General features: G+C 45.7%; 1 long non-coding RNA gene across 1 annotated transcript; it reads right to left on the reverse strand.

Annotated features, from left to right (window-relative positions):
- Window positions 1-4,566: 4,566 nt before the first annotated feature.
- LOC105531839 lies at window positions 4,567-7,659 on the reverse strand. The gene is made up of 2 exons (XR_001004870.1): window positions 7,483-7,659; window positions 4,567-5,091 (listed from the first exon to the last, which is right to left on the reverse strand). It is a non-coding gene; the product is annotated as an uncharacterized LOC105531839 (long non-coding RNA).
- Between the last annotated feature and the right edge of the window lie 305 nt (window positions 7,660-7,964).

Consider the following 7,964-nt stretch of genomic DNA (forward strand, 5'->3'; position numbering starts at 1 on the left):
GTATTATACTGCATATCATTTTTCCAATGTGCTTGCATAGGCCTCACACATATGGGAATCAAATATTTTTAGGAGCTGCCTCTGCCTCTTTAAAAGACGTTCCCCTGGTGTTTTGAAAGTTCCCGGGTTCTGTCTGTCCTCTAAATTGTGTGGGTCTAGAATACAATCTTGTCTTCAATGACGATATTTGGAGCCTTAAATGAGATGAATTATGTAAGGTGCTTAAAAGAAAGTTGGATACAGCTTAAGCCTTTGATCCATTGTAGCTTTGAGTTTATCTTTATTATTATTATCATCGCATTGATGGCAGTCTCCACAAACTCCACAGCAATGACCCAGTGTTGGTGGGGGTGTCCCAGCTTCATGGAAGGCACCTCTCTCAGGTTCCAACTTTCTCTTAGTGAAGATCCCAGTCATGCCTGATTACATGATCTGGAGTGCATGGACCTGGGCTTGCCTCCAAAGTTGGGCCCCAGGAAAAAGAGCCAAAGGAATTGACCAGAAAACAGGAAAAACAAACCATATCAAAACATAAGATAACAGTACCTTTGGTCTGGTCTGAATGTTTACCCTCCACAGTCTTCTGGGTAAGAATGACTTTGGAGAAAGCCACTTCTCTATTTTCTCCTAAGAGGACGTTAACATCTTCATTTTGGGAATAGGTGGGGAGATAGTTTCAAAGTCTTGGGTAGTGAGCTTGTAAATACAGGTCTACATCTGATGATGTCACCTGATGTGGCCCAGGAGATAAGTGGCTTAAGGGTTATGCATGAAGAGGTTTGAAGGGATTCTCCTGGCTCCTGCCAGGAGCTAGTGAATGACAAGTGTTCCCGGTGTAATGTTCACACTCTTCAGTGTTTATCACCCAGAAACAGGGGTTCAGCAGCTGGCAATGAGATGTGCTGATTGTATGGGCTACTCTGCCCACAGCCCAGGGAGGGACAAGATTTTAGCTTATCCCATAAGCATTGCTTAATGTCTGAACATAAATTAACACCAAATTAACACCGCTGAGTACATCCAGCTCAGATCATTGACGAGTGGAGGTTGGGAGTGGTAAGGGTTTTGTGAACAAATCGAGACTGAGTTTGGGAGCTAATTATCACTGCATGAGGTCAGAGGTGTGTGAGCTGCCTACATATCCACGACAACTTCTCTGGGCCCAGTCTTGGGATCTAGAGCCCTTCACACTCAGTCTACTGAGTGAGCTCAACAATCATAGAAATGCTTTTACAGTTCAGCCTGACCCCAGGCTGGGCTATGCCAAAGCCTGTTTTGAAAACTGTTTTTTTCCCCCACCACAAATAACAAACAATAAATCCCCCCAAACCCCAAATTCCATGTTCCATCAATGACCAATGATCAATTTTAACAAAGAAGAGAAAGGGCCATCTCCATTTGCTAGGCCTTTGACTTTTTTCTTTATCCATAAAATGATTTATTTTTATTGCCAAGTCTTGCTTGAGCTCTTGTGAATTAAGTGTTCAGTGTTTTCACCATGTCAGAGCCCTTACACTCAAGAAAATGGGTCTTGATTCACCAAATGATAAACCAGTGGTGTTTTGTAAACCTGCATGCTTGAAGAGAGCTACTAAATACTGATAGTATTAATTATGAATAACTGACAAAGCTGTTGATTTCTATCATTCAGGGTTTGTTTCCCCATCAATTAAAAAATTATACACTTTTTTTTCTTATTCTAGACAAGCAGATTTTTATAGTTAAGGATTTGAAAATGCACAAAAGTGCTGAGATGTGAATAAAAATCGCCTATAATCCACCTCAGAGCATGTTGATGTTAATAGCATTGTATGCGTACAGACTTACACAATTAAACTGAATCTTACAGAAAATGTCATACAGCCTTAAAAGATCTTTATCATACAGTATTTTCTCGCGGCACACAATTTTTTCCAAATGCAGACTTTATGGCTACCTAGCATTCAACTGCATGTGGCATCAAAGTTATTTATTCCATCCCCTACCATCGTCCATGGTAGCTGTTTCCAAATTTTCATGATTCTATATAAAACAGTGATAAACATTTTTGGATATTCATGTTTGCAATTAACTCACTATCTCCTTAGGATAGACTCCTGGAATTGGAGTGGCTGGGAGGCAGTACGTGCACATGTTAAAGGTTGGCAAACCTTGTTGATGTTTCCCAAAGAAAGATTGCAGGAGTTCATTTTCCCACAGCAGCGCTGAGCATGTCCATTCTCATCAGCTTTAAAGATCAGAAACAGAAACAGGAACAGTAATGTTTTGTGTCTCTTTATGAGACAATCAGTCAGATGCCGCCGCCGAGGAGACATGAGAAAGACGAAGTTGATTACATGCGCAGTTCAGAGAGGAGGCCAACGCATACCACTCAGGGCCACACTGGAAGCATCAAGCTTTGGTCAAGTGGCAGAAGACAGGAGCTGGGGACAGCTGGGACCTCAGTCCTTATTTTGGTTACAACAGTAAAGGCAAAACAGGGCAGAGTGAACAATTTAGGATTGGCCAATTGGAATAAGTTTGGGGGGCTTTTGGTGGTCTCTAGTTGTCTGGTAGCTGACCCTGGGCTTGTCAAAGTATAGGAATATTACCTTTTGAGATGTACAGGCCAGATAGAAGGGAATGGCTCTGGATGGGTTACTTGGTGCATCATAAGCATGCTCCCAGCTGAGTCCTTTGCTGTCTCTAAGAACTGGCTAACCCCAGAAGCCATTCTCAGCTAGAAAGATTTTTTTTTATATCAAACATCATACTCAACAGAAAATAAAAATATACGCAAAACAGGTAAGTAAACAAGTGAGACCTTTTTTTATATCTGAACTGCAAATTGAAGAGCCTACCTGGACAGGGGGCAAATCTCCATTCTCTGATGATTTCACATGCAAGTTTGACTATTCTTAAAACCATAAAGCTGGATTTTGTAGCCTTTGAGTGGTTTTGGCTGTCAGTCAACATCCTCTGAGTAGATGATAAAAAAGGAAAGCACTTTTCCCCCCAAATTCGTCCCAGGTCCTAGGTCTGGAACTGAAATATCCTGTCTGGTCACGGGTTATGTTGTTTCTCTGGTTTGTCTCTGATACTTTGAAGAGGGCACCTGCAGAAGGGGACCCAGGACAGGGCGGGTATGTGAGGGCTGGTGGTGGTCACTGAGGTACGTTTTAATGCTTGTTCTTCTTTCTCCATGCTTGACTCTTTATATCTGCACATCAGCAATCACAGACATGCTTTTTAATCAAAAGTGACAGCATATTTCCTTGTGTTATTGGTGAGGCTGTAGAGCAACAAGTTATTGGTCACACTTGGTTGGAGTTTAGATAACCTGAACCGCTACCCTGAACAGAAGTGCCTGCAGGTTGAAGAACTTCCTTCCTGAGGTGTCCATAGAGGGTCCCTTTTGGTCAATGGTAGGTAAAGCTTATGTGCAGTGGCACCAAATATTCTTAAGCTAGAGGTCAAAATCAGCCTCATCTCGTGGCTTCTAATAGCTCTCTCATTTTAATAACATTCAGAGTCTCTACCATGTAGGAGTTTTATTTTGGAGAAGTGACAAAGTTTGTGGTTGAGATTTATAAACAAAGAGCCATATCTAATAGCTCCATCTATCCACCCACCTATCCACTGATCCATCCATCCATCCACCCATCCATCCATCCATCCATCCATCCATCCATCCATCCATCCATCTATTTATTATTTTATTCATCTGTTTATTGGATTTTTACTATTGGTCAGCTAAAAAACAAACTCATCTTCTATCAATTAAGATAAGTATAGTTGTGCTATGTAATTCACACTTACTGAATTTAAAAAACAACAGTTGATTTCATCTGCACATTACATGTTCACTACAGCTTATCTGGGGGGCTCCGGTCCATCTCATTCTTACTCTGGGATTCAAGGTGATGGAAGAAGTGCTACCTGGAACATTATTGGTCACTGTTGCAGAGGGAAGGAGAGTTCTGGAGGCAATTAAACTCTTTGGCCTGCAGGAGCAGATGCCATTTCCATCGTGACCACTGTCCAGAGCCAGCGCATGGCCCCATCTTCCTAGGGGACCAGAGTGGCCAATCCCTCCCTGAGCCTGGAGGTCTGAAATGGTAAGTATTTGCTGAACAGCATCACTGACCACAGGTCTCCTCTCTGGTCTCAAGACAGATGGTTTCTAGTCACTTGGTGTTAAGACAGTTATTCACTTCGGTCAAGACAAGAGCTGCTCTTTGGTCTGGGGCTGCTGTTAGTGTGGGGAATTTGGCACGGTTTTTTAGAATGTGAATATAGATCTCAGGCCACAGTTTGGTAAACTTCACTCTTTGGAAAAAGCTTTCCTCTTACAGTTTAAATTTTTCTATGCTACATATCTCAGATGAAGGAGATATAAAAGGGAAAAACAAGACGTGCACACATGTAATCCCAAAGCAAATACATCCAGAACTTCCCTCTCTGTTCTGTTTTCATTCTTTGTCTTCCTCCTTCCGTCTCAGCCCATGAGTCACTTGTTTCATTTTGGTTATTTTAATACTTGACTATTTCCTACATTTAAAAAAAAATGAGACTACCAATAACAGAGACGTTTTAAAACTACTTTTATTTTGAAAAATTTTTTGGCTCCTTGCCTTTTGAAAGCCTTGGCTTTGTTCTCTGTGCCTGCTACTTTACTTCTTCAGACCTGGCCAAAGGAAATTCCCCTGCGCCACAAGGTATCTGCAAAACCTGCTGTCTTACGTGCTTGCAAAGGGCAGGGGAGATCCGCGGCCCACTTGCCATGTGGCCTCACGTCGAGGGACGCCGTGTGATGAGGCTTGGAGACACGCACTTGATGCCAGTGACAACAGCTCTCAGCCATGTCTGGCAGCCACTTACTTTCCCCAAGCATGTCATATTATCACCTGGCAACAGCTGCTCTCCTCCTTGGGAACACAGATTTGAGGTCTCATGGCTTCCCAGGGATAGGGGAAAAATGCAGCAAAAGGGTTTGGGGCCAAAACCCATTTCTTTTCCCCAGAAGGACCACCTGGGGTCTCTCATGGTCTTCGGCTCATCTTTGCAGCAGCACTAACCAGCGTGGGCATACCCTGCCAGGAGGACTTCTGCCTAAGGGAGAGAAGGGGTCTCTTAGGACCTTGGTCAAACCCTTGCCTTGAGCAGACGGGCGCTAGGCTTCAGAAGGGAGACAAACCCCACATGGTTGTAATTAGGGGTTTTTCTTAAGTCCCTGTCACACATGATCAAGTGTGCCAGGACTCAGGATCACACTTCCTCCCAGTACTTCCAAGCACTTGTGTGTGACCTTATCTGACTAAGTCTGGGGGCTGAGGAAAAGCCAGCCCGCCCCTCTCACCAACCCCCACCCAGTGCACCTCCACCCACAGCTCTCTCTCCCAGCCAGGTCTGGACCAGAGATGCCCCGAGATGGGCAACATTGGTGACATCAGGGGGACCCCAGAGGGTCTTCATTTCACTCCCAGAAGCAGGCAGAATTCTGAAAATCACCCTCATGGGCCTACCTCTGCTCCACAGGACAACGGATGGCCCGAGGAGCTCAGGTTCACCTCGCCCACCAGGGTTCTCTGTTCCTTTAAAATCCTACCTTTCTTGGCCTTCTAACTCAGAGGAAGTTCTCAGGACTGCGTCCCCTCCTCCACAGCCCTGAGAGCTTTGCCTGTAGAGCTCCTTCTCCTCCATCTGTGAGCAAACCTCCTCCCATAGGCAGAAACCACAGGCACACACACACACCCACACAACATACCAACATCACACAGACACCATGCACACACACAAACCCACACAACACACCAACATCACACAGACACCATGCACACACACAAACCCACACAACACACCAACATCACACAGACACCATGCACACACACAAACCCACACAACACACCAACATCACACAGACACCATGCACACACACAAACCCACACAACACACCAACATCACACAGACACCATGCACACACACAAACCCACACAACACACCAACATCACACAGACACCATCACACTCATAAACCCACACACAACACACCAACATCACACAGACATATATAAACTCACACACAACATACTGACATTACACACACTGACATCACACACACATAAACCCACACATAAAACAGTGACATCACACATACATAAACCCACACAAACACACCAACATAACACACACAGACACCACACACACATAAAACCACACACAACACACCAACATCACACACACACATAAAACCACACACAACACACCAACATCACACAACACATAAACCCACACACAACACACTGACCACACACAGACACCACACACACATAAACCCACACACTCACTGACATCACACACACCACACACACATAAACCCACATACAGCACACCAACATCACACATACACATATAAACTCACACACAACATACTGACATTACACACACTTACATCACACACACACATAAACCCACACATAAACCAGTGACACCACACACACATAAACCCACACACTCACTGACATCACACACACCACACACACATAAACCCACACACAGCACACCAACATCACACATACACATATAAACTCACACACAACACACCAACATCACACAAACATATATAAACTCACACACAACATACTGACATTACATACACTGACATCACACACACATAAACCCACACAACACACTGACATCACACACACAGACACCACACACACATAAAACCACATACAACACACCAACATCACACACACACATAAACTCACACACAACACACTGACCACGCACACACACCACACACACATAAACCCACACACGCACTGACATCACACACACCACACACACACAAAGCCACGCACAACACACCAACATCACACATACACATATAAACCCACACACAACACACCAACATCACACACAAACATAAACTCACACACAGCACACTGACATCACAGACACCACATACACACAAACCCACACAAAACACACCAACATCACACACACACAAACCCACACACAACACACCGACATCACACACACACATATAAGCCCACACACAACACACTGACATCACACACACATACACCACATGCACACACATAAACCCACACTCAACACACCAATATCACACACACCAACATCACACAGAAACATAAACCCACACACAAAACACCAACCTCACACACACTGACACCACACACACACATAAATCCTCACACAACACACTGACATCACACACACAGACACTACATACACACACAAACCCACCCAACACACAGACATCACACACAGACACCACATGCACACATCACACACAGTCAAACCTCTCTCTTACGCACACTCTTCCATCACACCCTCACAGAGTCATGACACATGAGCATAACTACACACATATCACACAAATATTCACCAACAGGACACACAGACACCCCCACACACACACACAATGCACACACCACACAACCGTCTCCCTGGGCCCACACCCTGTCCACGCACACACCACGGGGAGCAAAAGGGGCTGAAGTTGCTCTTGCCCCCACCTCCTGCGGGACGAGGGTGCACCTGAGACCAGACCCAGCAGGAGACGGGAGCCCTGGGAGCAGCCCAGCTCCAGGTCCTCTGTAAGAGTGTCCCGGTCACCACCAGGCTGCCCTGCACGGCTCAGCAGGTTCCAGTGGTGCAGGAGGCACGGCCAGGCTGCAGGGAGGTGTGTCAGTGGTGCAGGGGGCACAGCCAGGCTGCAGGGAGGTGTGTGGGGCTGGAAAGCGAAGGCAGCGGAGACTCCCTGCTCACTCTGATGTCAGAGGAGGTAGGGAGCCGTGAGGAGTGTGGCAACTGTGGTTCTGTCCGCGTCCCAGATCTCTCGCTGCCCTCTGCCTGCCTGCAGCCACAGGACCTGCTGAGCTGGGCAGGGCAGCCTGGTGGCAGCCAGGTCACTCCTGCAGAAGACCTGGAGTGGGGCTGCTCCCGGGGCTCCCACCT

Source organism: Mandrillus leucophaeus, unplaced genomic scaffold (assembly GCF_000951045.1).
Source record: "Mandrillus leucophaeus isolate KB7577 unplaced genomic scaffold, Mleu.le_1.0 Scaffold913, whole genome shotgun sequence".
Taxonomy (NCBI): Eukaryota; Metazoa; Chordata; class Mammalia; order Primates; family Cercopithecidae; genus Mandrillus; species Mandrillus leucophaeus.